Genomic DNA, 26,196 nt, shown 5'->3' on the forward strand with positions numbered 1-26,196 from the left:
CACATCTATGGGGTGTGTTCATGCAGCAAAGAGGCCAAAGGGAGTGTCGGATGCGTTCCGCATTTGCGCTGTGTGCATTCAGAGATCTCTGACCCCGCGTGTCGCTGTCCCCAGAGGAGCGCCCACGCCCCGAGCCCGCGGCCGGAGCGCCCCGCAGGCACAGCAGCACCACCCGCTTCTCCTCCACTGCCGCATTGTTCTACGGCGCTCTCGTGGCAGTGCGGCGATGGCACGGCCCCGCCCGCCGGATCCGGCACTCCTAGAGGCACTGCTGCCTTTTTTTCTCTCTCTTAAATGTGTGTGTGTCCCGTTTCTTCGTTCCTCGATTACCAGACGTCACTCGGCGGAGTTCGGGCAGGTGCGGCGCACAACGGGGCGGGGATGCAAAGAAAATAAAGAAATAAAATAAAATAAAATAAAATAAAATAAAATAAAATAAAATAAAACAAAAGAAAATAAATGAAAAAGGGATTAGGAAAAAAAAAAAAAAAAAAAAAAAAAAGGGCGTGCCGAACCGCAGAGCACCGCAGCGCAGCGCAACGCAGGCGGTGACGCCCCGATGCCGAGCAGGGGGCGCCCCAACTCCGCGCATCGCCGTGCGGGCGGGGGCCGGGGTTGGGGGGAGTAGGGGGAGCGGTGCGGCACCGGTGGGGCTGGGGAGGCTGGGGGCAGCGCACCTCGAACCCCGGAGAGCTCCATGCCCCGATGCCAGGGCTGCTTCCCTCCGTGTCCTGCCTTTTGTTCTGCGGCACAGAACCTCTTGCGTGGGCTCTCTCGCTCTCTCGAGGGGGGTGCTCTGCCTGCAGCCCCTCCACCCGCCTCGGCTCCGAGATCCGTAGGGGAGAGCTTGGGGTTACAGCGGAGAGCCACGCAGCGCCGCTCCGCTCAGGAGCCGCTCCCTGCCCTTCCTCGACGGCACCGTCCTCCCCAAGATCGCTTTATTTTGGGGGTGAGGTGGGATATATAAGGCTGCAAGACGAGTGCGCAGCCCCCCCGTGCTGTTTCACATCCCGGCCCCGTGCGCCCCCTACGCGCAAGCGCCGCGCAGCGCACCCCTCACTCCCCTACCCCCGCCCGCCGGGCCTGGAAATAAATAAATAAGTGCGTGTGGCTTTTGAACTGCCCACAGACTGTCACAGGGAAGGGGGGAGGGAGGAGAGAGAGGGAGGGGGGAGAGAGAGAGCGAGAGCGAGAAATGCAGAGGCAGCAGCCGCGGTAGCGGCGGCAGTGCTCCAGCAGCAGCGCTAGGCACTCCGCGCCCGGCGAGCGAGCGGCAGCCGCAGCGCACAGCGGCTCCGGGCTGCGCGGAGCGGGCGGCAGCGCGGCACAGGCACAGAGAGCGGCAGCGGCAGCACGCGGGGTAAGGAGCGGCGCGACCCGTGCGTGGCGATGGGCAGCGGAGCGGTGGGCTCCGAGCCCGCAATGCTTTATCCCTCGCTCCCGGTGCGGGGATGCGAGGAGAGTGGGGAGAGCGGTTCCTCGAGAGACGGGCTCCGTCCATCTCCCGGGAGAGGCTTCGAGGCACAAAGCGGACCGAGGGCGATGCCGTGGGGTTTTAAATGCCCGACGGCGCTTTCTCGGGGTGGGGTGTGGTGGGGGTGGGGGGGCAGGAAACGATGGGTGTGGTGGGAACGAGAGGGTTTTGTGCCCGATTTCTTAACAATGAGAGGAGAAAACCCTCAGTCTCAGCGCACCCCCGAACCTCTCGGCGGGGGCTGAACGCGGGGGGGGGGGGTTCCTTGTGGGGGCGGCAGCGCGACGGTTCCCAGCCGGGCGGGACCTCCCGACACCGGGTGCGGGACGCGGTAGTGGGTAGGTGGGTGCATCGGGGTACGGGGTGCTGCGCTGCCTCAGCTCCCGGTCTCCATCGTCGCGTACCATGAATATTCATCGAGCGCCTTCTCGTTCTCCCAGGAGATTCCTCCTCACCGTTTTTCATCCCTTTTTCGCCAATTTCAACCCCCCATCCCCAGGAAACCGTACATCCCCAGCACCCCGCTGCCTACTCTCCTCCATCTCTCCCCACGAACACGCGTGTCCTCGCCCAGCCGCCGGACACACGCGCAACATCCCCCTGCCACGACCCACTGCCGCGCGGGGGGGCCGCCAGCGCCCGCTCCTTTGTCTCTGCCCGGCGCATGCGCGGGGCGGGGGCGCGGGCCCACCCCGTCGGGGATCGGGCCCGGGATGGAACAAAGCCGCCCCCCAAACCCCCCCGCCCCTCCTCGAGGAACCTCGAGGGACCCCCCCGTCTCTTCGCCGCGCTCCGGCCCCGCACTGGGCAGTGGAGAGACGGTGGAGCTCCCCCCCCCGCCCCCCAGCCCGCTTCCCACCCGCGGTGCGCATCTCGCGCGGCGCTGTCCGCTAATTCCAAAGATCCCTTCTCTCCCCACCGATCTCTCTAAATGACCCCTCGGCACCGATGGAAAATGGGGAATGCCCCCCCTCCCTGGACCGTGGGAGCCCCGTCGTCCGCTGTCGAGTCCTTTCGGCGGTGATTTCCGCGCTGCGGTTCTATCCCGCGTAGCGATACGGACGCGCCAGGGGGAGCCACCCGTGTGCCTGCATCCCCCGAGCATCCCCCGCTGCCGGGAAAGGGGGGTTCGGGGGGCGGGGGGAGAGAGCTTTCCGCAGGAAGATTTTCTCAGTGCGACATCTTGGAATCTCTTTTGTTCGAATGGTTGCGTCTCACCATCGGAGCTGCTGCTGCTCGTCCTTCCTCCGCCCCATTGGGTGCCCCTGCCTCAAAATGAGACAAGTGTTTTTGTGTGGTGGGCACTCTGCAGCCTGCTGTAATGGGGTGATATTGTCAGCAAATGGCTCGTCTGTTTCCGATGAGATATGTGAGGTTCTTGTCAAGCACAGAGATGACAAAAGAATGGTGCGAGTGGGCTCCTCATGAGGGTGGCCATGGGTTTGACTTTCCCCTATGAACACTGATTAGGTTCTATAGATGCCTGAAGTGTAGAGCAATGAACTGCCAGCTCCCAGCCCAGCCTTCAGCTTTCCAGGTAGCCATCTGGATTACCTGCCCTAGGGAGCCTGCTTTAGGAGGCTGTTGGATTCTGTGGTCACTGGGAGGTCCCTTCTGTGATTAGCTGGAAAGCACCTGTCCCAAGGCCTCAGGTCAGGATCCCTGCATGTTCCCAGCTGAGATCACTCCTGGAGCCCTCACACACCCCACTACCACCTCTCTGCCTGCTGGGCGCCACCCAAGCTCCAGACACAGGTCTGGGGTTAGGAATGCCATGTGGGAGCAATGCGGCACTGGCTGCTGCTGTCCTTAGGAGATGCTGCCCTGCAGCCCCTTTGTGTCTGGGGGTTTCAGGCATCGGGGAACTGCCCCCAGCTTTCATTGCGGTGGGAGGGAGAGGAAAAGGCGGGGGGTGACCAAAGGGCTCCGCACTGCTGTTCCTGCTCATTGTCTCATGGAGCGCCATGCGAGTGAGCAGCGTTGCTTTGTCATCTTCATACTGGTGGGACCGTATGCCATGAATATTTTCTTTAAAGGGGCTGTTCGGGTTTCACTGGAGAGCACTGATGTTCTCCGGATGGAACAAACCCAAAGAGATGGGAAATTCATGGTGGCTCTGCCTGTTCCTGTGTGCTCCATGTATGAGACAGCCGATTGTGTAATTTGGGGCATTTGTTACACGCCGCTGCCAAGAAGCAATCACGCAGCCCTTTCTTCTGCTGATAGGAATCTCTGAGAGTATCACATCCAGTTAAATGGAATCAGCATTAGAACTGGTTCATCTACCAGTGCTGTTGTTACATGAAGCAATTATTTGGTGTTAGCTTTTTTTTCCCCCCCTCCTCTCTTTCCATCTTTCTTTGCATTTGAAGTACAATAGCCGCTGCTATAGGAGCACGGTAGTAGGAGATAGGTTTGCCTTGGAGCAGGCACACCTTTGGAGCAAACCCCTCCATGAGATTACAGAATCTCTCCATAATTCTAAAGCTGCCACCAGAACTGTCCTTAAGCATTTGTCTATTTTGATCCTTCAACATGAAGTCTCTGCAATAAATTGAATTTTCCGAGCGAACCCTCTTGTATGTGTGCTGTGTTCCAGTGAAAGCTTTACCCGATGCAGTGAACCATGAACCACAGAAGGGCAGCTTGAGGCTGAGCAAGGCTTAGTCCTTGCCTTGTGCTGGCATCCACACGTGGACAGGGCACACGGAGCTGGCACAGTTCAGGAGCTGCAGGGCAGAACCAGGCATTGCCATGGCATCGTGGGAGAACTCTGTGTGGCTGCGTTTGCAGGTGTCTGGCCACCATTCAGCTGCTAATGATTTGGAAACTTGACGAAAACAAGAATTGTGGAGTATTTCTTTCTGGAAATGCTCTACTTGTGCGTACAGATTAGTATGAAAGCCCTCAGTGCTGACATAGGTCTGTAGGTGTGAGCATAGCATCCTTAGGCACACTACAGATTTGATGGTTAACGCCTCAGTTCTCCAAGTAAGAAAAATGGATGCTATTCAAATGTAACACAGATTTATTGACCCATGGTTGAGGCCCCACCTTCCTTCCTACAAAGGCCATTTTGAACTTCTACATCCATCAAGACAGCTTCATATGGAAAGAAATAAAGCTTAGGAGGGGCTGAGGGTTGTTTCTTCTGTGTCAATCAGGAATGATAAGAATGAGGTAACAACTAGAGAAATCAAAGAAATTCCTGAAATCATTAGAGACTTGAAAATAGAAACCATATGTGGCATAATAGAGGTTTCATGCATTAGTAGGAAATGCTTTCAAGTTTAACAAAAGTGCAGGGGGAGGGAGGGGGAAACACCTCGTGCAGGATGGAGAGAGCTTCAAAGTCTTCTCTGCAGCATCTCGTATCCCACAGCTGTCCTTAAAGCGAGATGCCAGCTAAGCCTCTTACTTCAAGATGGAGAGATGTGGCTATTATAAAAATGTAACCGTTGGGTATGTGATATGAAAATTCATAAGTTCAAAATAGAAACTGGTTGATAACGACATGGTTCTTCATACATGAAAGATTCCCAACTTGCCACAGTCTTAAAAAGAAATCCTTTGGCTTTTTTTCAACACACAAATAAATGTAAAGAGATACTGATTTTTAACATGTGTGGAATGGTCATGTTTCGCTTGGGGGCAAGATGTGTAGTAACTCCCTCTTAAGTATGGTTAAAGGAATTTAAGTCTGAGGAAACAGTTTTATTAATAAAACCCTTCTGTCTTAGGATATAGATTGGAGGCAGATCTCTTTTGATGTGTTTGGTGTTGTGTTCTGCAGAGCAGAACTGAAGCAGCCTGCATCGCTGACCTGGCTTGCGGGGTGTTGGCAGCCAAGCACAATGCGGTAGTTCTGGGAAAGACACATGCTTTGGGGTCAGGTGTTGCATAGTTTAGGGTTTAGCCTGGTAATAGAGCCACAGGGATTTACTTCATGTTATTTTATTTTTTACCCTGCAGGAATTTGAATGTATTTTCAAAAGATATAATTTTACTAGCAATTCTCTAACTGCTCTTCAGAGTGGCATCCACTTGGGACTTAATGTAAATTGTTGGGCTTGTGACACAAGCTTTGCTTTGATGAATAACTTGCGGAATGTGCAATAAGGCTGGTCCTTAACCTGCTACCTTTTGCTGCTTGCAGAGGTATGTTGATGGAGGCTTGCTCATGGGTCATGGTGCTGGTTGTAGTACCTACACGATGCCATCAGGAGGTTATGAACACAACACTGAAGTGTAACTTTTTACTCCAGGCAAAAAACAAACATCTGCATTGGTAAAACTTCCCATAGGATTACTTTTAATGGCAGAAGTGTCTGCCCTCGTGACTTTTTATGACAAATGGAAGCTGCTCCTGTTCAAGTAGTAAAATCAGAGAGCTGCTGGCCATCTTCTGTTCCAACAGTCCTTAAATGCTCAATGGGATGCAAAGGCTAAAAGCCTGTTTTATCTGATTATTTTCTGCTCTTGCAGTTTTCCTTATGGGATTGACTGCTGAAGGAGGGGCTTACACTCAAAATTACAGCTTGCCTTTATTAAACATTTTAGGATAGAGCTGATAGTCACACAGGAGAATGCATCTGCCAGAGGTTTAAGATGGTTGCTGAACTGTGGAGAAGAAATGAAGCAGTGTTAGTCAAAACAAAGAACATCAACAATAGAAATGATACATGCCCCACTATCTTACTACCTTAGGGAAGCACACACAAAACAAGAGCAAATAATAATCTGGAAACTAGAGAAAACCCACAGTTATGAAAAGAACCTGGGAGAGTAAAGTCATGACAAACACTGATACAGCGATCCAAGATAGGCTGGAGTCTGAGAAATGCTACATCAGCTTCCTGTAATCACAATTACTCAAATCATGTACTCAATTACTCAAGCATGTAATTCTGGAAGAAAACAAAACCAAGTGAAAAGCAGGCTGAAGGTGGTACAAAACTAGGCGTCTGCAAATGGAGACCATGAAACCTGTCACTGCTAGGCGTGGTGCTCAGGTGATGCTCCTCACCAGTATGCAGTTTCCATTTGCTTGTACTTCAGCCAGCACTGGTAAGTGCATGACTGACTGTTGATACTGGTTGTGCTGAGCTGGTGGTAGGAAGCAAATTCAGTGAGCTCCAGGATGGCGAAAGCAGCTTTTCTGGGTATCTTGCCTTCACAGCAAAGAGAAATAAGGAAGATATGTTACCTGCTCTAAACAACAAATTTCTCTAGCAGATAGGCTGAGTGGAGCTGGTTCTTTAGCAGCACCATTCAGCCTGGTGTGCGCGCTGTGCACCAATGAGGGTGTAGCCCACTGGGAGCAGCTGGTCTCACTGAGGGGTGTGCAAGCAAGCTGCTCACTGACCTGCTTTTCTTTCCACATCTAAGAGCCCTGTGAAGGCAGGGAGACAACAGGTTCCCAAAGAGTAAAAATGAATATCTGGCCAGAATTCCCAGCTTCTTCCATTCCGTCCTTTCCTTGAGTGGGACTAGAACACAGTAAGATTCATAGCTTTGTTTCACTGGGAGCTTTCACTAGGAGCTACATATAGTCAGTGAGGTCTCCACAGTGTACCCCAGTGCTTGGGATAATCTCTGAGCCTCATCTTCACACGCATAAATTAGTGGGCCAAAGCAAATGTGGTGAGTTTTTCCTTATCTGATGCATCTGGCATATACTCTGCATAACTCCAACATTTGTAGCCAAGAGCATCCTGGTGTCTATAGGATGTAAGAGGTCAAGGAGTGTGTGAAGGATTTTCCTTGGTAGACAGTGTTTTCTATTGGAACCGTTGCCATTCATGGATAAGGATTTTGGTAAGGACTTACTTGTTTTCTGTTCCTGTACTGTGCCTTTCTCCTTCCCTGCCCGCAGGGGTATTCATCTTGAAAACCATTCCACAGTGCACATGCACCAGCAGAACCCTTTTGAAGCTGCCTGTGGGTATTTGATATTCTGTCAGTATTATGATTGCTAAATTATCCATTTTGGTGTTATCCTCTGTGCCCAGCTCCCTAAGTGATATGTATTAGAGCATTCAGCTTTCTTCATGGTGGCCCAAGCTTTACCTCCATTTGCCTTGAACTGATGACGTTGCCTTTGTGAATGACACTTTTGTAACAAAATTAAGTCAGTGCTGCTGTTTAAGTGTATACACTTAAATACAATAGTTCACCTCCAAATGCTCTTTTTTTTGGTGTGTGTAGTATTAAAGTCTACAATAGTGCTCAAGAAAATGAACATAATAGTAATTTTTCTGTAAGCACAAGAATGATTAATAGTTTGCTGGAAGTTCAGCTCTCATCCTCTTCTCTGGACAAGGCAGCTAAGAGTGGATTCATGAACAAACTGTGGATGGCAATGGCAACAAAAGTGTGGCACTCCTCAAGATTTCTAATTCCTGGCCAAACAGTGCAGTGTATTGGCAACCCACAAAGCCATAATGTCTTGAAAGTGTCTTCAGTTTTGAGGTAGCTCCTGTTACTAAGGGTTCGAACTACACTGCAAATCACCTACCGGTATTTGTTCTTGTAAACATCTCTTGAAACAATGTTGTTACCAAGGCATTATGGAGAAAAGCAAACATATTGAGTCAACACATGACAAATATAATGGAACCCCCTTGCTCAAAATAGGCTAAACATTGTGACATTATATACTTGCCACCTCCATTCTGCTATGGAGTTGGTACAGGGAGGATGGTATCGAGGGAGATGAAGTGGCTTTGTTTGCCCTCTCACAGCCATTGACTACGCAAGCCCCTCACAATCTAAAGCACAGAGCTAAGAGGGGAAAAGGAAGGAATGAAACATCTTACCAGTTCTGTACTAACAGATTTATGGTTAAGAAAAATGTGTATCCAGGAGTTTGCTTTTAAACAATGGCAGCAAATTTATGGTCTGAGAACAGAAATATTTATCACTGCAGCCTTTATTTCCATTCTACTTCAAATAGGAAACTCTTTTGCACACTTGCTTATGGTTAAAGAAGCCACTCCATGTATTTTCTTATAGAAACACTACATTATCCCTTATGTATCTCTGTGCATACCGCGTATTTCAAAACATGTTGAAGTAAAAAAAAAATCAAATGCCTTTAAATATCTAGCTCTCATTCATATATATATATATATGAATATATATGAATATATATATTCATATATATATATATATATGAATATATATATATATACTTTCCCAGCAAAATTTGTTCTCTGTTCTTCCTTGTATTATTGGAGTAGATAACATTTTTATTCTTATTTTATTCTTATTTTTTAAAATTTCAGTTAATTGTCATACTGGTTATGTTGGTGTTTCCTTTAACTGTCTTCTCTAGAAGTCTGTATTTTCAGCTGTGAACTAATGTGTGTTTCACAGAAGATCTTGTTAATCACATGCTAACATGAAACGTGCATTAGCAGGTGTACAGAATGCAGTAAGATCTACACCATAAGATTAAACGTAGTCTCATTCCCTGTCATAAACAGGAATATGTGTACAGAATGACTTATTGCCGAACTTGAATTTTAAACTCTTAAACTCATAATGTTACCAGACCCCAATTTTTTACATGGATATAGCTCCTAAATCTAGATTTCCACTAGAATGAGATCATATCAACATGAGAACTTGATCTTAAACAGTGTTTTATGCAAATCTTATTTGAATATAGACGTGTTGGAGCTCTTCCAGCCCGAAGCATTCAACCCTTTTAACTTTTTATCACTTGAAAAACATATTCATGTGGTTTCTTCTGATGACTGGAAGGGAATTAGATTTTTTTTTTTCCTTTTTACTTGATACTTTATTTTTAAGCAAAATGGGCTCAAGACTAAATTAAAAAAAAATAAAAATCTGTTAGTTTGCCTTGCCTGTCTTGTTTCCAGAGGAACTAGACTTGTTTGATTGCTGTAGGACATTAAACAAATCGCTGCAAGATCACAAACTACATCACTGTGTTGCAAAATCTTCCAAAACACGTATTCAGGGGAACATATTTGCTTTTATAATAGACAAAGCTCATCTACCAAGCTGTGGCTTTGATGGGCAACATACTGCACGAAGGCCAGTAGCTGGCCTGAGTTTCTTCCATGGAGGTACCTTTATTTGGATCCACTTCTTATTGCTGTGAATTTGCACTGTGCCTAGATAAAGTGTCACATCTATAAATAAGAGAGACAACACCACAATTGTCATGCAAATTCATTATGAATGCCATCAAGATGAGTACCATGTTCAGGCCAAATGAATTAATGATGGCAAATTTATACACCTTTTTTTTCTATGTAAATTTGAAGTGTAGCTTTCATTTCAAGAGTAGTTTCTAAAGTATAGTTTTGTAATAAAGTATAAAAGTATAAAGTATAAGTATAGTTTTGATTTCAAGAACACCATTTTTTGGGGTTGGTTTTGTTGTTTTGTTGTTGTTGTTGTTTGTTTCTTTTATGAGTCATAGAAAATTTCTGCAAGATTCCTGGTCCTGAAGTGTCTTTCCAATGCCCGCATTAGGCCCCTCGTGGTTCTGCTCCTGAGCTGCAGCACCTCTTACCTGTCCCACCTTGCTTGTCCAGAAACCTCTCCTGTGAGTAGTCTCAGGGATTCCTCCAGACAAGAAAGACTTCTGGCTAACTGAGTTGCCTTCTTAAAGCAAGCACATCTAGTGAGGCTGTCCATTGAAGCTTTCTGTGCTGTCTTTGGTAGGTCTGTGTCCTTGGGGCACACGTGATCTGAAGTACCAGCCATCAGCTGCTGCACTCACTATGATCATTGTCTCCCTACACTGGAAAGGAGACCAAATACCTAACTTAATTATTAGAAATGCCCTGTTTCATCTTAATTAATCTAGTGATATGATTCTGCTTCCCCAATTTAATTAGCTAGGGAGACAGTTAAATATAATGTTGTGTCTCTCTGAACATTTATCTGGGCATGGTTAAATCTGCCCACAGTTCCTAAGAGACTGTTTCCACAGCTGGGAATGCCTCCCGTTTGCCCTTAATCTGAAATAAAAAAGAGAGGGAGCTCATCTTAATTAATATGAGAAAATAAGTTTTTACCTTAACATTACACTTCATAATTTCCAGCCATCTTCACATCTCTCATGAAGACAAGGAGGAATCTCTCTGTTGTACCAGAGTACTGGGAAGTGACTGTACTGTATGTAAGAAATGGGGCTACCGATGTTCGAGCAGATAAACATGACTTCAGGCTGTGTGTGGAAAATATTTATCCTTTGCTCTGTAACAGTTGGAAGATGGTCAGTAACCTAGATTAAAATGATAAGTGTAATCTGAAATTAATAAATCATTGTAAAAATAATTTTCTGTGGAAACATGTCTAAGAAAGACTGGTCTGTAGCCATGTGGCCCGAATAACCACAAAGATTTTCTTGAGCAGTGATGGTCAAGAATACATCATGTTGTGTAAAATGTTTACTGTTAATGTAAGAACAAACTGATTTGTCTCTATCCTAAAATGGACAGTTAAGAATTTCCTTTCGTGTACTATGCATCAGACATTTACACTTATTACTTGCATAGGTCACGTGCAGCATAAAAGAGACACCATTCAAATGGGTGCCTGTGTAAACAATGTGAATGATCAATGGAATCTGTGAAAGGAAAAATGAACAGGTTGGTTTTGAGCAATGTAAAGAAGAGGATAATTATTTTAAGACCAGGTAAGTAACAACACTTCAGTGTAAGTCATTGTGCCTTGAGGTAAGAAGGGGGATTGTTCACATTGCTTCTGAGGTCCCTGCCAGCCCTACAGTTTGTGGGATGAGGCACACCAGGAACCTTTGGAGTGAGCTTGTGCTGGAGTGCAGAGAAATTAGTTCCATTGAAAGAAAGTCCTTCCCAAATGTGCCAGTTTATTAGCGGTGGGCCTGAGCTCTCTTAAAATCACAGAATGATAGAGATCAAAAGATAAATTACTAGCGTGAAATGTATAAATAAAGCCTTTTTAAAGCTGGTACAAAGAGATTTAATTTATTGATTCTGGACAGCACAGTCTGTTGGGCAGATCTCTGTTGAGTACTTCCAACAGAATGCCTGAAATGTGTTGTACATTTGAGGCCACTCTTCAGATTGGGTCTGATCTGAAGGAATGGGAGTAAAGCTTACTAAAATTACCAAGGCTTTTTAGTTCCTAAATTTTATTTCAAGACGATAACATGTAGTCATGTGGGTACACTTGAAGCTTTTGCTGTGTAAGCCCAGAATGAAATGTTGTAACTGCATCTGAGAACGGTTGCAATGCTGACTGGTATGACACTAGCACACCCTTTGTTACTTAATCTATAGGCTGCAGAAACGTTTGTGGGGTTGTTCCACAGATGAGTGGAGGATCTAGCTGTGTAACAAAGGCTATACACACACTTTCACCACATGGCTGCTCAGACTTAATGGCATAATAACAATAGCTTTGAAGGTTAAGCCTGATATAAATTAGGCTCATTTCTAAAGAAATCCTTGATGTGTATACATAAATGGTTTTGAATGGATGTAACGTTTAGCTGAACAAACACCTCTGCATTCTACTTTGTGTGCAGGTGGGCAGCTGCATTTGAAGTTCCTGGATCAATACAGGGGCTGCCCATTCTGCAGCTATTTGGGACTGAGTTTGAAATGAGTCTGCCTTTTGTACCTGAGGGCAACCTGAGATTTGTTTAGTTCCCCTATGTGCTTACTGAAAGTAGTGGTGTGCTTTTTAGAAGCGATTGAGGGATTTGTGTGTATGCTTCTGTCTGATGAATCAGACTTTTGGCTCATTGCCCGTATCTTGGTGTTACTAGAGATGAGGAAATGCTCACCTTTGTTCGGCTGCTAATTGCCAGATTGCTCTGCTCGGTATGAATTTCAAGCCACTCACAACAGTGTGCTGGCATCTCTGAGATGAGTGTCTCATGAAGAGAGGCAAGTCTGGGAGCAGAGCTGGAGCTCTGGGCTTGTTTCCTCTTCTTGTACTTGCCTTGTGGATTATGGAGCCCGTACTTCGACTGTAATCGAGTTCTGCTAATAAAGTTGGAATTGTGAGCTTTTGGAATTGTAGGTTAATTGGTTTGGGTGGCTAGCACTGATTGAGTCTCATGCTTTTGTGGGACACAGCAACACTCGTGTTTGCAATCGTAATACACAATTATTTCCCAAAACATTAAATCAAAGCCTTTTGTCATCTGTTTGCCTTTCTTCCTGAGATCTTCCTTTAAGAATAGTGTTGATGTTAAAAGCAAGTTTCATACTGCCTGAAGAGGAAGAAGAATTATCTTTTTAATCTGCAGAAGTCCAATTTTCATGTTGAGTAGATAGCTCAGAAAAGAAAGAAAAAAGTGCCTTAGGTTAAGATTCTTTTAGTTAGAGACAAAATCCCTGGCACTAGGTGTCATTAATATTAATAAGCTCGTATGAAATGGCACAAAGGGCTGAGCAGGCAATTTGTTTTTTTCCCCTCTACATGAGAAACCAGCCTAGTAAAGGCAGCATGAGGGAAGGCAGAGTGTACTAGAGGTACCAGGCCATCCAGGTAGGTTGATGAACACACTCTGGTGTGTAATGGGAAGCGCTCTCTTTCTTCTCTGCAGCAGAGCTCTGTGCAGGAGCTGCTGGATGAGAACAGTGGGCTAGGATGGTCATAGGGTTCTGCTGCTAAAGCTGGGTTGGAGAAAGCATCCTGTGTTGGAGTTTGCTGTAGTTCAGGAATGAGTCTGGTGTGAGTAATAAAACTGCTCTTCGGTACAAGCAGTCAGTAAGCAAGATGAAGTGCTAAAAATGACCAGATTGGAACCTAATTTGGGGAATGTGCTCTAGAAAATAGTCTCTTTTGATCTTCAAGTATTATGCATATGCCAGTGTTTAAACTCCAGAGCTGGACTGGTTTGTTATAGAGAAATATCTGACATGTATAAACCAGATATGTCTGGCTTAATTAGTGCACTTCTACAAAAACCTCTTCTGCTTAAGAGACAGGCCAGTGAAAATAAACATGAACTATAAAATCAACACTCATGTTTGTATTCCAGGACTGGAGTTTGCTTTTGAGACTACTATCTACCACAGTAGAATTTTCTACTGTAACATAACTACCCTCAGTTTGTAGAGGTTTGAGGTCTATGACCTAACGTTTGCAGTAGCATAGAAAGCCTATGGACAAATGAATGTTAATTAAAGAAAAGCATATATCTTGTGCCTATTGGTAACACACCTTGAAGACATTCTGCAATAAGAAAACTTGTTGCAAGAAAAGTAGTGTGAACTACTTGAAATTTGGATATATTTCAGTAGATTTTATAGATTCCGTTCAAGCGCCACATACTATGCAATTTTTTCAATAAATGAGAAGTGTAATACTGATAGGAGGAAGGTTTAAATTAAATCCTACCATCCCTTCTTAGGAAGTGAAGAATGGCATTTATTTATTTATTTATTTATTGATAAGGGGATTTTAATTAAAAAATCTGAGATTTGAACAGGGTAATGGAACTGGCTCGGAATCTTCCAGTGAAATGTTTTCTGCTGGAAAATGTTTGAATTCTTACAGCTCAGCTTCTGTAGGAATAATGGTATATATCTAGCTGATTTAAAGGTCAGAATTACCATTTTGGGCTAGTTAATCATTTAACATATATGTAACCTATGTAGACAGCCAAGGTTCAAATTTTAGTTACTGATTCCAACTGATTGTTTAGATTTGCCTTCATGCAGCCAGTGAGCAACATATTCAGCAGACTGTTGTTCAGTCTTGGTTGGGTTGATCTGAGCGTCTGCTGATGAAACTCCATGCTCTATAAACTACTGACTGTCAGGAAAACATCTGTGATCTGAGGTGTTGAATGCTGAAGTTCAGCCTGAACTGGATAGAGAAAAGAGCTGAAATATCCACACTTATAGATGAAGTGGTTCTCTAAAAGCAGAGGGCTTAAACACGTGACTGTTTTTCGCCTGTTAAACTGCAAAAGCTCAAAAAAGAAGCCTCAAATACTGTGGGGACTGGAGCGCTTTTTGCTATGTAGCTGTAGTGCTAAACCAGTGTCTTTGTTTGAATTCATAAATTAAATAGGCAGCCCTTCTGTTATTTTGCAGTGTTTGATTTATAGGAGTCCCTAAGTGCCAATTGAGGGCCTGGCACTCATCTTAACCAAGGAGCTGGTCCTATTACTTTATACCAGGGCAAAACTCATAGGGTGGAAATTTGAAATTTATGTTTCAAGCTGCAAGATTTTTTACTTAAACGAGATCCGATTCCATCTGTGCTGTTAGGTTCTTTCAGCGGCTCCTTTGGGTGTCATGCTGTGTGCTCCTCCACTTGCTGTTTGCTGTTTCTGGCTGGGCTCCTTCACTGCCAGCTGGTTGACTGGGATCGCCTGGGCCAGGGCTCAGCCATGAGCCAGGCCAGCTGCAAGGGAAGGGAATGGGCAGCCAGCCCGTCCTGCTGGAAACAGCGAGCTGTTTGATTTGGCTTGGTTGTATCACCTAACTGTGCATTCATCCCAAGGCTTTAATCATTTTTAATAATGTTCCACCAAGCATGTTTCTCATCTAAACCCACACTTTTAAGCATATCCTTCTTATGAATAGAACATGGAAACATCACATAATGGGTCTTAAAAATTGCATAAACTTCTGCAAATTAAAAGCAATTGTGAAACTTTCCAGTAAAATGCCTTTTTGGTTTAAATTCTAATAAGTGAATTTCTGCACTGCCAGAGGTCTCAATCTGCCCAATGATCACTGTACATCCAATCTGACAGTGCAGTTCAGAAATGAGTTAACTCTGATCTGCAGTGGCCATCTACATCTTACACATCAGTTTATGTTTTGCATGAGGTAGGATCAACTCAAGTCTTAAGCTTTATTTATTTATTTAAAGCTACTTTGATTCAGGCAAAATGAGCACTAACCCCTGTGGTTTATACGGCGATTCTTTTGTTTACATTTGAGCTGAAACTAATGTGTAAAACTCAGGTGTGAGCAGTATGGTAGCAGTGTGAAAAAAAATGCCTGAGAACACCTGACACTTCTGGTCTTGGGCAGGAGCCAAACCTCTGAAGGGATATTGTGATCCTGGTACTGCAGGAGTGCTACAGGAGGCTCACTAAATTCTTGCTTTAATGTTGTCTTTTGATTCCTGTATTAAAAGTAGTGAGTAGGTTGCAATGATAAAGCCATCACATTGGGCTGACAACTTGGGTTCATACTTTCAAGTGTTTTTTATGCTCATTTAACACTGACTAGGGAGAGTTGGGGGGATTTCCACCAGTTTTAATCAAGGAGACTAAAAAATTAATACTTTATACATATTTATAATCCCTTCAAAGGAGCCACTTATAGCTTGCTTCACCAGATAAAGGGTTATTTAGTTCAGCTGTTTCATCTGTAGTTTCTGATGCCCACTACAAACCAAATCATTGAGACTACAGATTACACACCTCGATAGAATTAGAGCAGCAAGGCAGCATTTGAACTGTGCTGCACATAGGAAATTGCTACACTGGTGCTGGGGCAGGAAATCCTTGACACTGTAAATGAGAACTTAGCACTGTTTATGAAATGTTGTATCCCAAAGATAGCTTGCTCAGCGTAATTTATGAACGCGTGTAGTTTTCTCACTTAGCTCACTTCGATGATGGCCATAAAACTGAGCTTCAGTCTGTGCATTTTTGGAGTGATGTCTGCTCTGTCAGCCATTTGGCTGCAGGAGAACTGTAACACTTGCTGGACGGAGGCGAGTCAGCTCTGTTGGCCAAACACGAGACTGTTTGTCAGGGCAGTGAGGGAAGTGCGCTGCTCTTGTGTAAAGCTCTGTTTTACGAGGAGAGCCTAGCTACTATATTAACTTTTTATGCAGTAATCTGTCAGGTAATTCCTGCCTGCTAAAATTCCCCAAGAATTGTTTTCCACCATGCGCTGAGGCAATACAGTCAGTCAGGATTATTTATGGGATTTTTGAGAAACTAACTGCCAGTGCATTTCTTTCCCAGTTTTATCCTGAAATGGAGAACTGTTGGACCTGTCCTAATCCATCAGATCTTCAGCTCTGGACCAACACATTTCTGTTGGCTTATGCAGCAGCAATTAAAGTGGGGATATGCATGTAGCATGTTTGGTAGCTTTACAAGTGCCAGAGTTCCTGGCAGAACCACAGCTGTGTTCATCTGGAAGCTCTGTGTGAGCTAATTTTATCCTTCTGAGAATGTTTAGCAGCCCCTTGTAGAATTTCACATGTATTTTACCCAGCTACTTCCTCTAATGTGGGCGCCAATGCAATAGCCCGCTTGGTGCCCCATAATTCTTCCTTGCAACTAGCTGTCTCAGTACTAATTTCAATGTTGTGTTCCCTGGAGTATTTAGTATCCTTGTTCCTTTCATTTAAATTGAATTAAATTTAATAAAGATAACATTTTAGAAAACTATTAACTCTATGAGTTTCATTATAAAGCTTAGATTTTGTGCGTGTGACTCCAGAAATATTTGTAAAATCTAACAGTTCCTCTTAACTTTGGCTATAGGTAATTGAATAGATACTATTGCAACATGGAAACACAAGAGATGACAGCAACCATGGAGTTCCCCCTACCTTACTTTTGCACACTTCTTCAAATAAGTAACATTTTAGGGACTGAATCTGCCATGCAAATATGAACAGGCCTGGTGTCGGCCCCTAAGCACCAAAAGGCAGTATAAACTCAATTTATAGCAAAACAGTGTTTCCTCTGTTACAGGGAACAGAGCATTAACCCCCATTTTCTACTAGTTTTACATCCGTAAAACAAACTTGCATTGAACAAAGGAACTTAAGCTTGTAAAAAATTTGATGTAACTTATATGTCAAGTACAAGGCTCAGCATATCATCCCTGGTACGAACGCCAGCAGCCATCAGAACAGGTTGACAGAAGCACTTGTTTGTAAGCAGCATTCTGGGGCAAAGATGGGGGCTGACAAAGCTTTGAGGCCCATGGCAGTGCCACGAGCCCCTTGGTGAGAGAGCTAAACCCAGTGAGGTGTAGGAGTGCCCCAGTTTCTCGCTTCATGCAGGTTTGGTTGAAAACGCCTTCACTAAAAGGGCTGAGGGAGCTCTAGTGTCTATGAAGGCTGCTGCTACTGAGAAGAAGAAAGTTGCCTCTTTGAGAAGAACTTATTGAGATGAGGAAGAAACTATATTTACTTTGGGCTAAAACTCAGATGTTAATGATATCTAATCACTACAGTAATCCCATCTGAATGTTAACAGTTCCCTGTGCTCTTTTGCAAGGACAAACATTTCTTTCTAAATCTCAACAAAGCGAGCTTCTAATGTGGGTCAAATGGAAAATGTGTTTATTAAAAAGCAGCTAAAGACAACTAAATTTTTAATTTCAATGGAAGAGTCTTCTCTGTGACCATTGAAGGCATGCCAATGGACTCTTCCAGCACATGCCTCGCTAAACAACAAATGGATCACTGAGGTGCTCTAACAAGGATTGATGTGTCCACCCAATTAGAGGGATGTAAAGAGCAGTCCATTGAAATTCTGGTTCATTTGAGTTGCTCTGCAATTTTCACAGTCTAATACTAAAGCACTGCTTCATGAGTATTGTGGCTTGTGTGCTTTGTCCTAGCTCACAAGTACAAACTGTGTACAAATATTTCTCCTAGGAAGCATTAACAATAAAATGAAAAAAAAAAAAAAAAAAAAAGAAAAACAAAACCCCACCAACTCAACAAACATGAGTATGAATAAGAAAGTCAAATCAGTCATTAGTGTCCTTATGCTGATTGAGGTCTTCTTCAAACCTAACACTGCTACAAGCAGATTGAGAAGACTCTTTAAACATCTCCTTTCAGGGGCTTACATTTTCTCACTTCTGTTTGGATTTAATTTCTTCATGTCTAAAATATGTATGGACTGGGAAGGTGAGAAGTTGTAATGCACCTTGTTCACTGAAATTAGTGCAACTTGTCAGATGGAGGAATGCATGGAAAATTCATTAAGTATTTTGAGACTGTTTCCTTTCTCTCCTGGAACAATGTTTCTAGTTTCCATTTTAACAGTATATGGAACTTGTGCTGCTTCAGAAATAATTTCCTCATGGCATTTTAAAAGAAAACTAAAAATTAGGCCACGTTCCTACTTTCTAGACTATATTTCCAGGCAGATAGTCCAGTTGCTTGCATAGAATGGCATGAAGTAACCAAACAAGAGGCAATATGCAGATCAACAATAAAGCAAAGATCAGCATATGTTTTGTTTTTCAACCGGCTGTTGCTTCAGAAATTGTGGAACACTTCAGGACTTCAGATGGTGTCTTTCAGGTAATATTAAAGGCTCACTCTGATAATGTGTGGTGGCAATTGGAAATTCCTTGACCACGCTTCCAGGAAAACTGCATTGTTATTATGATTTGAGATAGTTTGATATCGGCAAGTGAAAATTTATTTCTGAGAAAACAAATGAAACATTGACTCATGAAAGAAATTGCCTAGACCAAGCAATAAATCCTTACAAAACAACCAATTGAGATATTCAGCCCATTCTTACAGAGGGTGCTCATATTCTCCCCCTCTTGCTGCTTCTTCTCTCTTAAGTATGATATGAGTCTGAATAGGGAATTGTAACTTAAGAAGTGTGGCTCATAACTATTTGTACTCAACAACAATTATATGCCTGGGTTATACAGCATTTTGAAGCCTAACTCATTGTGAATGAAGGTCCTTATACCTTATAATAAAGAGTTAGCATGCTCTAACACATGTAAAAGAAGATTTTGCTTAGTTTTATACATTTTATAACAATTAAGCATTTGGTGCTACCATTCTCACTGAATAGCTTAACAAATTATGTTTAAAGCCTAATTTTAAAACCTTGGCTTATTCTGGTGATGGAGAAAGCCAAAATCCTCAGTGTTTGTAATTACCCACTGAAGATAATTAGCTGACCATACTTGGGCATGGTTATCATACCTCAGATGCCATAGAGATTAAAACAATATGAGGACTTCTTTGAAGCAAAGTAAAATGAGAAGTGTGAGTTAGAAACAGACTGTGTAAGGTATTTCAATCCCTCCTTGTATAACAGGAATTCAAATATATCACGTGTGCAGTGAAGCCGCGCATGATATTTCAAAAAGCAGTAGATACTGAAGATTGATTTAAGCCACATTTACTGGAAACTGTAACTTCAAACTCAGATTTGTCTTTTAGCCAGGGAATATTCTTAGCTCATCTGTAGGCAATTCTTGATTTTTCTTACCCAGCATGACTGTATTTTATTAATTAATCCCCTGTGTTGGGGATGATTTGATCTCTTATTCTTACTGTTTATGTAATTGAGTCACTGACCCACTGTGGAAATTCAGTAGCATGCAGCTGTGATATGGAGTGTATGTGCCTTGTGTCACTGGCCTTCGTGTCCATCTGATGCTGTCCGGGATGCTGCTTGCCAAATCTGCCTGTTGCCAAGACCTTGAGAACATAAAACAATTGGCATTTTCTTAAAATTTAGGCTTTTTGTGTGTTTGTGTGTGTGTGTGTGTGTGTGTGTGTGTATTTTTTAGGCATTTTCATTAGAGCAGGGAAAAAGAAAGGCATAGTAAAATATTCTGGAATTACTTAAAAAAAAATCCTGCTGCAGCAGTGTCTGAGGTCTCCATCTTTAAAGTAACTGTAATAGAGTTAAATACAGGAGTGAATGGAAAAGCAGATGAACCCTGTTCCTGTATTTAATCCATTCCTCTCTTCCAGTATGTGCTATTTTTTGTAGCACTGGGGACCGTTTCACCTCTGCTCCTCTTGGACAGCTGCTTTGGGTCTAGAATTAACATAATGGGCAATTATTTGTTAGCTCTGATTACAGAATGCTAAAGTAATGAGAAAAGAAAAACACTGATGAGGTAGGTTTAGTAGAGAGAATATTGCGGATTTTTGTGTGCATTTGTTATTGTTGTTCAGTTGTTTTTAAACCGGAGAATTCCTTAACTGCTGAACAGAGTTCAGTGTCGGACCCATTATAGCTACCCCTTAGCCCTCCTGAATCCTGACCCATCCTTTGTCAGTCCCTTGGGAGGCAGCATGCAGTGCAGACATTTAATCTACTTCATTATGGAGACTGAAACAAGGACTGAAATCGTGCTGTATGAATTCAGGAATGTTGTGCTGCCCTGAACAATCTCCTTTTATCTTTCTCCCCCCATCCCCTTACTCCCTAATACCCAAACTAAAATCAAGTAGCAGACATCATTTCCAGCCAAGGGCTCTCAACCCAGCACATCTTCTCCCCTAGTCCCCTCTGGGCTGTTATCTCCCTGTCTGGCACTGCACTTCTGTGTTCCTGCTCAGAGGACGTTGTCCTTGTAGTTTGGCACGGATTGTCCTAGCCCTTATCGCAGTAATGGGCTCCAACTAAGACATACAGATCTCTTTCTAGTTAATTATTGGCACAGACACCTCTGATATCAGGCACCTCCCTTGGATAGTTTCCCCACTCTTCCCCTGAATCTTTGTCTTTGGGATGTAGGAATTTTCTTGCAGCTCTTTTCCATCCCAGCTCTACTTTTTGTGCTACCCTGTGCTGTAAGTAGTCCTATTCCCTGCCTCACCACGTGCTCCCTGTCACCCTTTGCTTCTCTTTTCTGTCCCTCCCTCTCCCTGAGTTCATTCTTGGCTGAGCACAGCTCAGGTGAGACCCTGCTAGTGCTGCCAGCCCTCATGAAAATATAGTTCCAACAGACATAGCAAAGCATGCCAAAGCCTTCTGCCAGGGCAGAGGATAGTTTGTTCTGGCATGCTATCTGCCCCACAGTCTGCCAGCTGGCTGCAGTACTTTTATGCGCTTGTAGTATCTCCAAATATACTGGTCTTTCCTTGCTTTGGGTTTATTTTAAATTGTTGCTTACATAGCCTAAATTTTATTGCATCAGTTTTTCCATTGAGGGATGCAGGAATGAATGGAACCCAGTAGGCATGCACTAAGTGCTGAAACATCTTCAAACATGCAGCTTCTTTTGTTCATTAATCATTAGCCACTTCTTCAGTTGTATTTAGATGAAAATCTCCAGTGTGTTAAGAAATTCTTTGAGACAGTCCACCTCCACCCCCAGTCAGTCTGTTAGGTCCCCTGTCAGGTCCATTTGACTCTTTAAGGACTTTTTATTCTATTCTATTGGTGCACACAAACATAGGAATTAAAAAAAAATGGACATAAATAAAATCTTTTTGGTCACAATGACATGGCTGATTCCTCCAAAATAATATTAGATGTCCACATTACTATTGTTATTTGCTACTTTATTTTTCTTTATTGAGCATATAAGACAGCTGAATTACTTAAAACTGCAAATTTCTTCTGAATGACTGAGCACCTACTGGGATAAATATTGCTAGCGTGGTCTTCCATGCTGCACCTTTTGTTTGCAGGTTCCTTACCAAAATACCAGACTATTCTCTTGCTGAGTGCTAACTTAATGGATGGGTGCAGATCACTTGCTCTGTATTCCTGATTCTTTGCTATCACTTTCCTTCTTACTAGGAGGAAGTTTTTCACACAGAGGGTGGTGACACACTGGAACAGGTTGCCCAAGGAGGCTGTGGATGCCCCATCCCTGGAGGCATTCAAGGCCAGACTGGATGTGGCTCTGGGCAGCCTGGTCTGGTGGTTGGCGACCCTGCGCATAGCAGGGGGGTTGAAACTCAGTTATCACTGTGGTCCTTTTCACCCCTGGCCGCTCCATGATTCTATGATTTTTGACAAAGTTATCAGAAGATGACAGTTGCTTGCTTGAAAAGCTCTGGGAATGTTTCTCCCATAATGCTGTGGCACTGATGTCACTGAAAGTAAAATGCCCTCTTTCTCCAAGGTTTGGGAGGCTAAGGCAAGTTGATGCATTTCTTATAATAAATGCAGGATGGAAGTCATAACTTTGGCTCTGTCTGAAGGCATTGCACGCTCTCTCTAATACTGATGTGCTAAGTTGATGTTATTGAAATGAACATCTATAGCCCCTCTGGGAAGAAGAACTGCTTATGCTGAATGCAGCAGAAGGCAACATGCAGGTGGGTGGGAGGAGGCCTTTGTCAAGCTGTGGCAGGGATCACAGTCTAAAATTTAAGGAGTAGGTTCAGTGAAGAATGGAGGGTATGTAATCTTGTATACGGTGGTTTTATTAGACGCAGGACTGGTGCCATAAAATAGTGACTGTTTATTTTAAGATCCTTGAATTTAAGGGATATCTTTTTTAAAATATTGTTCGTATTTTGCAAAATGGACATCTTGGAAATGCTGAGTTTTGAGGACTCTTATTGCTTATGATCTATTCCCCATTGCTTGCCTTCAGCCTGCCTTTCTGGCACTGGAATCCAATTCGCCAAGCTGATTTCCATCTCTCTTTCAGAAAGAAATAATAATGGCACTCCTTTCCCTTAACATGCCTGGGGCAATCCCACATCAAATCATTTTTCAACTTTGTACTTCATTTTCACATTTTTCCTCAGTACAACTGAAATAGTTGGACTCCTTTGGAGTCTGTGTCTTTATTTGGCTGCAATGGCCAGCATGCAAGGAGGAAGCTTATGTTTCTCTGGAGGCATGGCTTGTTTTTTTGTCATATGTGGAATAGTCATTTCAAGGTGTTTTTCAGTTCAATAGGGGAAACTCAATGCAGGTGAAATAGAGGGGCAGTTTCTTGTAATGCTTTGTGGTCAGTCTCACAGCATAGGCACTGCTTGAAGAAAAGCTACTCCTGCTCTCCCAGTTCATTCATTCCTACCAGAACTAATGCAAAAATCTACATGAGAACCCATTTGCGCTTGGTGCTGGAAGCATTCCCTCTGAATTCGCATTTTTCCTTGTTTAGGCTTGTACCAAACTTGTTGAACGTGGTATGCAGGTGGAATCTCACATGTTTAATGGTACAGTTTTGAAGGTCTTATACTCTTTTTACTTCTGGTCTCAGCACTGTTAGTGGTAGGGCTATGGCAAACATTTCTGGGCAGCCCTTATGAAGTCTTTTCTGGTTCTGTTTGAAATTACATCAGTGCATACTTTTGTCTGCAAAGCTTGTAGAGAGCAGCCTGTCTGCTGTTTTGCTTTTCAATCATTCAGAGACTGTAGTTACCTGAAATGTGTAGATGACAGAATCATAGCATCATTAAGGTTGAAGAAGACCTCTAAGATCAAGTTCAACCATCAACCCATCACTACCATGCCCACTAAACCATGCCCCTCAGTGCCACATCCAGCCTTTCCTTGGACACCTCCAGGGACGGAGACTCCACCACCTTCCAGGGCAGCCTGTTCCAATATCTCACCATTCTCATGTGGATACGAAAGACCCTGGCAGTGCAACCTGATGGATTACCTCAGATGTTTAAATACATTCTGCAGAAGTACTTCAGAGGCAGTGCAACACCAAGGCTTATGATGATTTTTAAGAGTGTTTTTATTAGATTGCCCAGAGCCAAGGATGATGTTATTTTTATTTTTACATTTATTTTTTATTATAAAAAATAGGTGATTTTCAAATTTTTCTTAGTTATTTTAATACATATGAAATATCAACCTGAGCTCTTCTCACTCTCCCTGAATTGCATGAACCACATCAACTCTACTTTGCTTCCACTTTTCAGCTAACTTGTGTCTATATTCAGCTACATGTGTGAAAACTTGTTAAGTTACGCTAGTTTCATTTCCTGCACCATTTCTGCTCTCCCTGGCTGATGTGTGGTGTGCACACACGCTCTGCTTGGTGCCGTGTTGTGAAACTTTCCTCTTGCAAAAGCAGTACCCTGGGGAGCAGGAAAGGCATGTTTCAGTGGCAGGAGGGGACGGGAAAGAAACAAACTGCTCTCTAAAACAATAATTTTTCATTATTTGAGTGGTCACATTCTCCTCTGAAAAAAAAAAAAAGAAAAAAGAAAAAAAGTGAAACCCAGACTATGCTTGTGTTTTTTTTCCCACTTATTTTTAATAGAAAACTGTTGACTAATGGCACTTGCTGCAGGAGTACTTCTACATACATGCTACCTGTGCTGTGCCTCTCCTGGACAGGAAGAAAAAAGCACCATTATTGACTGAACGTCTGTGCAAGCCTTAGAAATTCTGAACAGACAGAGGAAGAGAGGGTCTGGAAAAATAATCCTTTGCAGTATTTACTTGAGCCTTCCTTCTGTCCACACGAGCCAAAATTAGCAATGTCAGTATAAATGTCGGGTAGTTATGCCACACATGGATTTATGAGCTTGCATAAACATCTTGTTATTAAAACTTTAAATATTTATGCTGAGATTCAGCTGCCTTCTGGACTCCTATGAGAATATTTCTGAGCACTAGGGTTGTTTTTTTTTTTTGATTGAGAATATTCTAGTGTTGGCTTTTTAACGTAGAGTTGCACTCCACTGGTTTTCTAATCAACGGCTCTAGATTAATTTACACACTATCAGGGCTTAGGTGTTGCTTTATGCTTTTACAGTTCAAGTGAAGACTGACCCTTTGAGTAATCCATGTAGCTTTGAGAATGAGCAGTTTTAAGTAGGACATAAAGAAAAAAGAAAGTAGAGCTCAGAGTGCTGACTTCTGTTGGTATCTCCATGTTTGGATTCTGCAATGGTAGGGCATATTTTTGTGTTGGGCCCTCAGGAAATCAAGGCTTGTACTGACTGTTGCTCCTAAGGGCCAGCATAAATCCCCAAGTGAAACTTCTTTTGTGGTTGTTTTTTGTTTTTTTTTGATGAGGCATGAATTGGGGCATTAAAACAGAAATCATTCTAGTAGGTTAAACTTTAAGCTTTTTTTTTTTTTTTTTTTTTTTTCTGTTTAGCAGCATATACATGTAACAAAACATGCCCTTGGGTTGCCAAACATTATCCAGTTGGCAATTACATGGCAAACAACATGCTGAAGATTAAAATGCTCTGTGATCTAGACAGAGCTTTCTGTGCTTGATGCAATGTTTCCCTTTTAATTAGGTAGGGAACTAGCACACTGCTAAGCAGTGCCAAATAATTGCTATGAAAATGTACAGATTTTCTGAGTACAGGCATTACTTCAAAGTAGCAGTGAGGTATTCATGGAGGGAGGTGGGAGGTAAAAAACAGGCGCATATAACAGATGGGAGAATCGGCTTACACATGAACGGGTGCTGCACTTGAATCCAGCATGACCTGGAGGAGCTGCAGTCTGCTAAACATCACCCATCAAGCAGCACAGTAACAGTTTGCTTTTTAGCAAAACAGTAATGGCTCCCAGTCAGTGTGGACAGGGAGGACATGGGATGGGGCAATATGTCTATGCCAGGGGAACAAGCTCTAGCTCCAGTCATCTGTTCAGTTGATCTGCTCATTTTAATACTTTTAGCATAGTTTTATTTCATTCAAAGAACAAGCCAGCCTGATTATTATTATTATTTTTTTTCCTCTTTTAGAAGTTTGGAAGGAGGTAACAGAAGGAGTAAGTAATAACTTTGGAATTTTACAGTGAACATGAACGTTGGCTCTCTGTTGCTGTAGCTACATCATCCGTCTCAACATACAGTAGCTATGGGAACAGAGCTATTCGACATTGCAGAAGGAATGCAAACCTTTCACCCCTGACGTGCTATTTGTCAGAGACCTTTTCTCAGAAGTCTTAACATAATTTCCTTTCTGGTCTTAGCTTTTTCAAGACTCTAACCATGGCATTTCCCTCCTACAGAGATCTTGGTCCCAAGGCAAACAGGTCTTTTTCTCTATATTCTTGAAAACTTTCTATCAGATTC

General features: G+C 43.3%; 1 protein-coding gene across 1 annotated transcript in view; it reads left to right on the forward strand.

Annotated features, from left to right (window-relative positions):
- Window positions 1–1,164: 1,164 nt before the first annotated feature.
- BASP1 (brain abundant membrane attached signal protein 1) overlaps window positions 1,165–26,196 on the forward strand; it is a 47,597-nt gene continuing 22,565 nt past the window's right edge. The window contains exon 1 of the mRNA XM_015854432.2: window positions 1,165–1,360. The gene's annotated coding sequence lies outside the window, so the exon portion shown is untranslated. The remainder of the gene's footprint in view (window positions 1,361–26,196) is intronic.

The sequence above is a fragment of the Coturnix japonica genome, chromosome 2 (genome assembly GCF_001577835.2).
Source record: "Coturnix japonica isolate 7356 chromosome 2, Coturnix japonica 2.1, whole genome shotgun sequence".
NCBI lineage: Eukaryota > Metazoa > Chordata > Aves > Galliformes > Phasianidae > Coturnix > Coturnix japonica.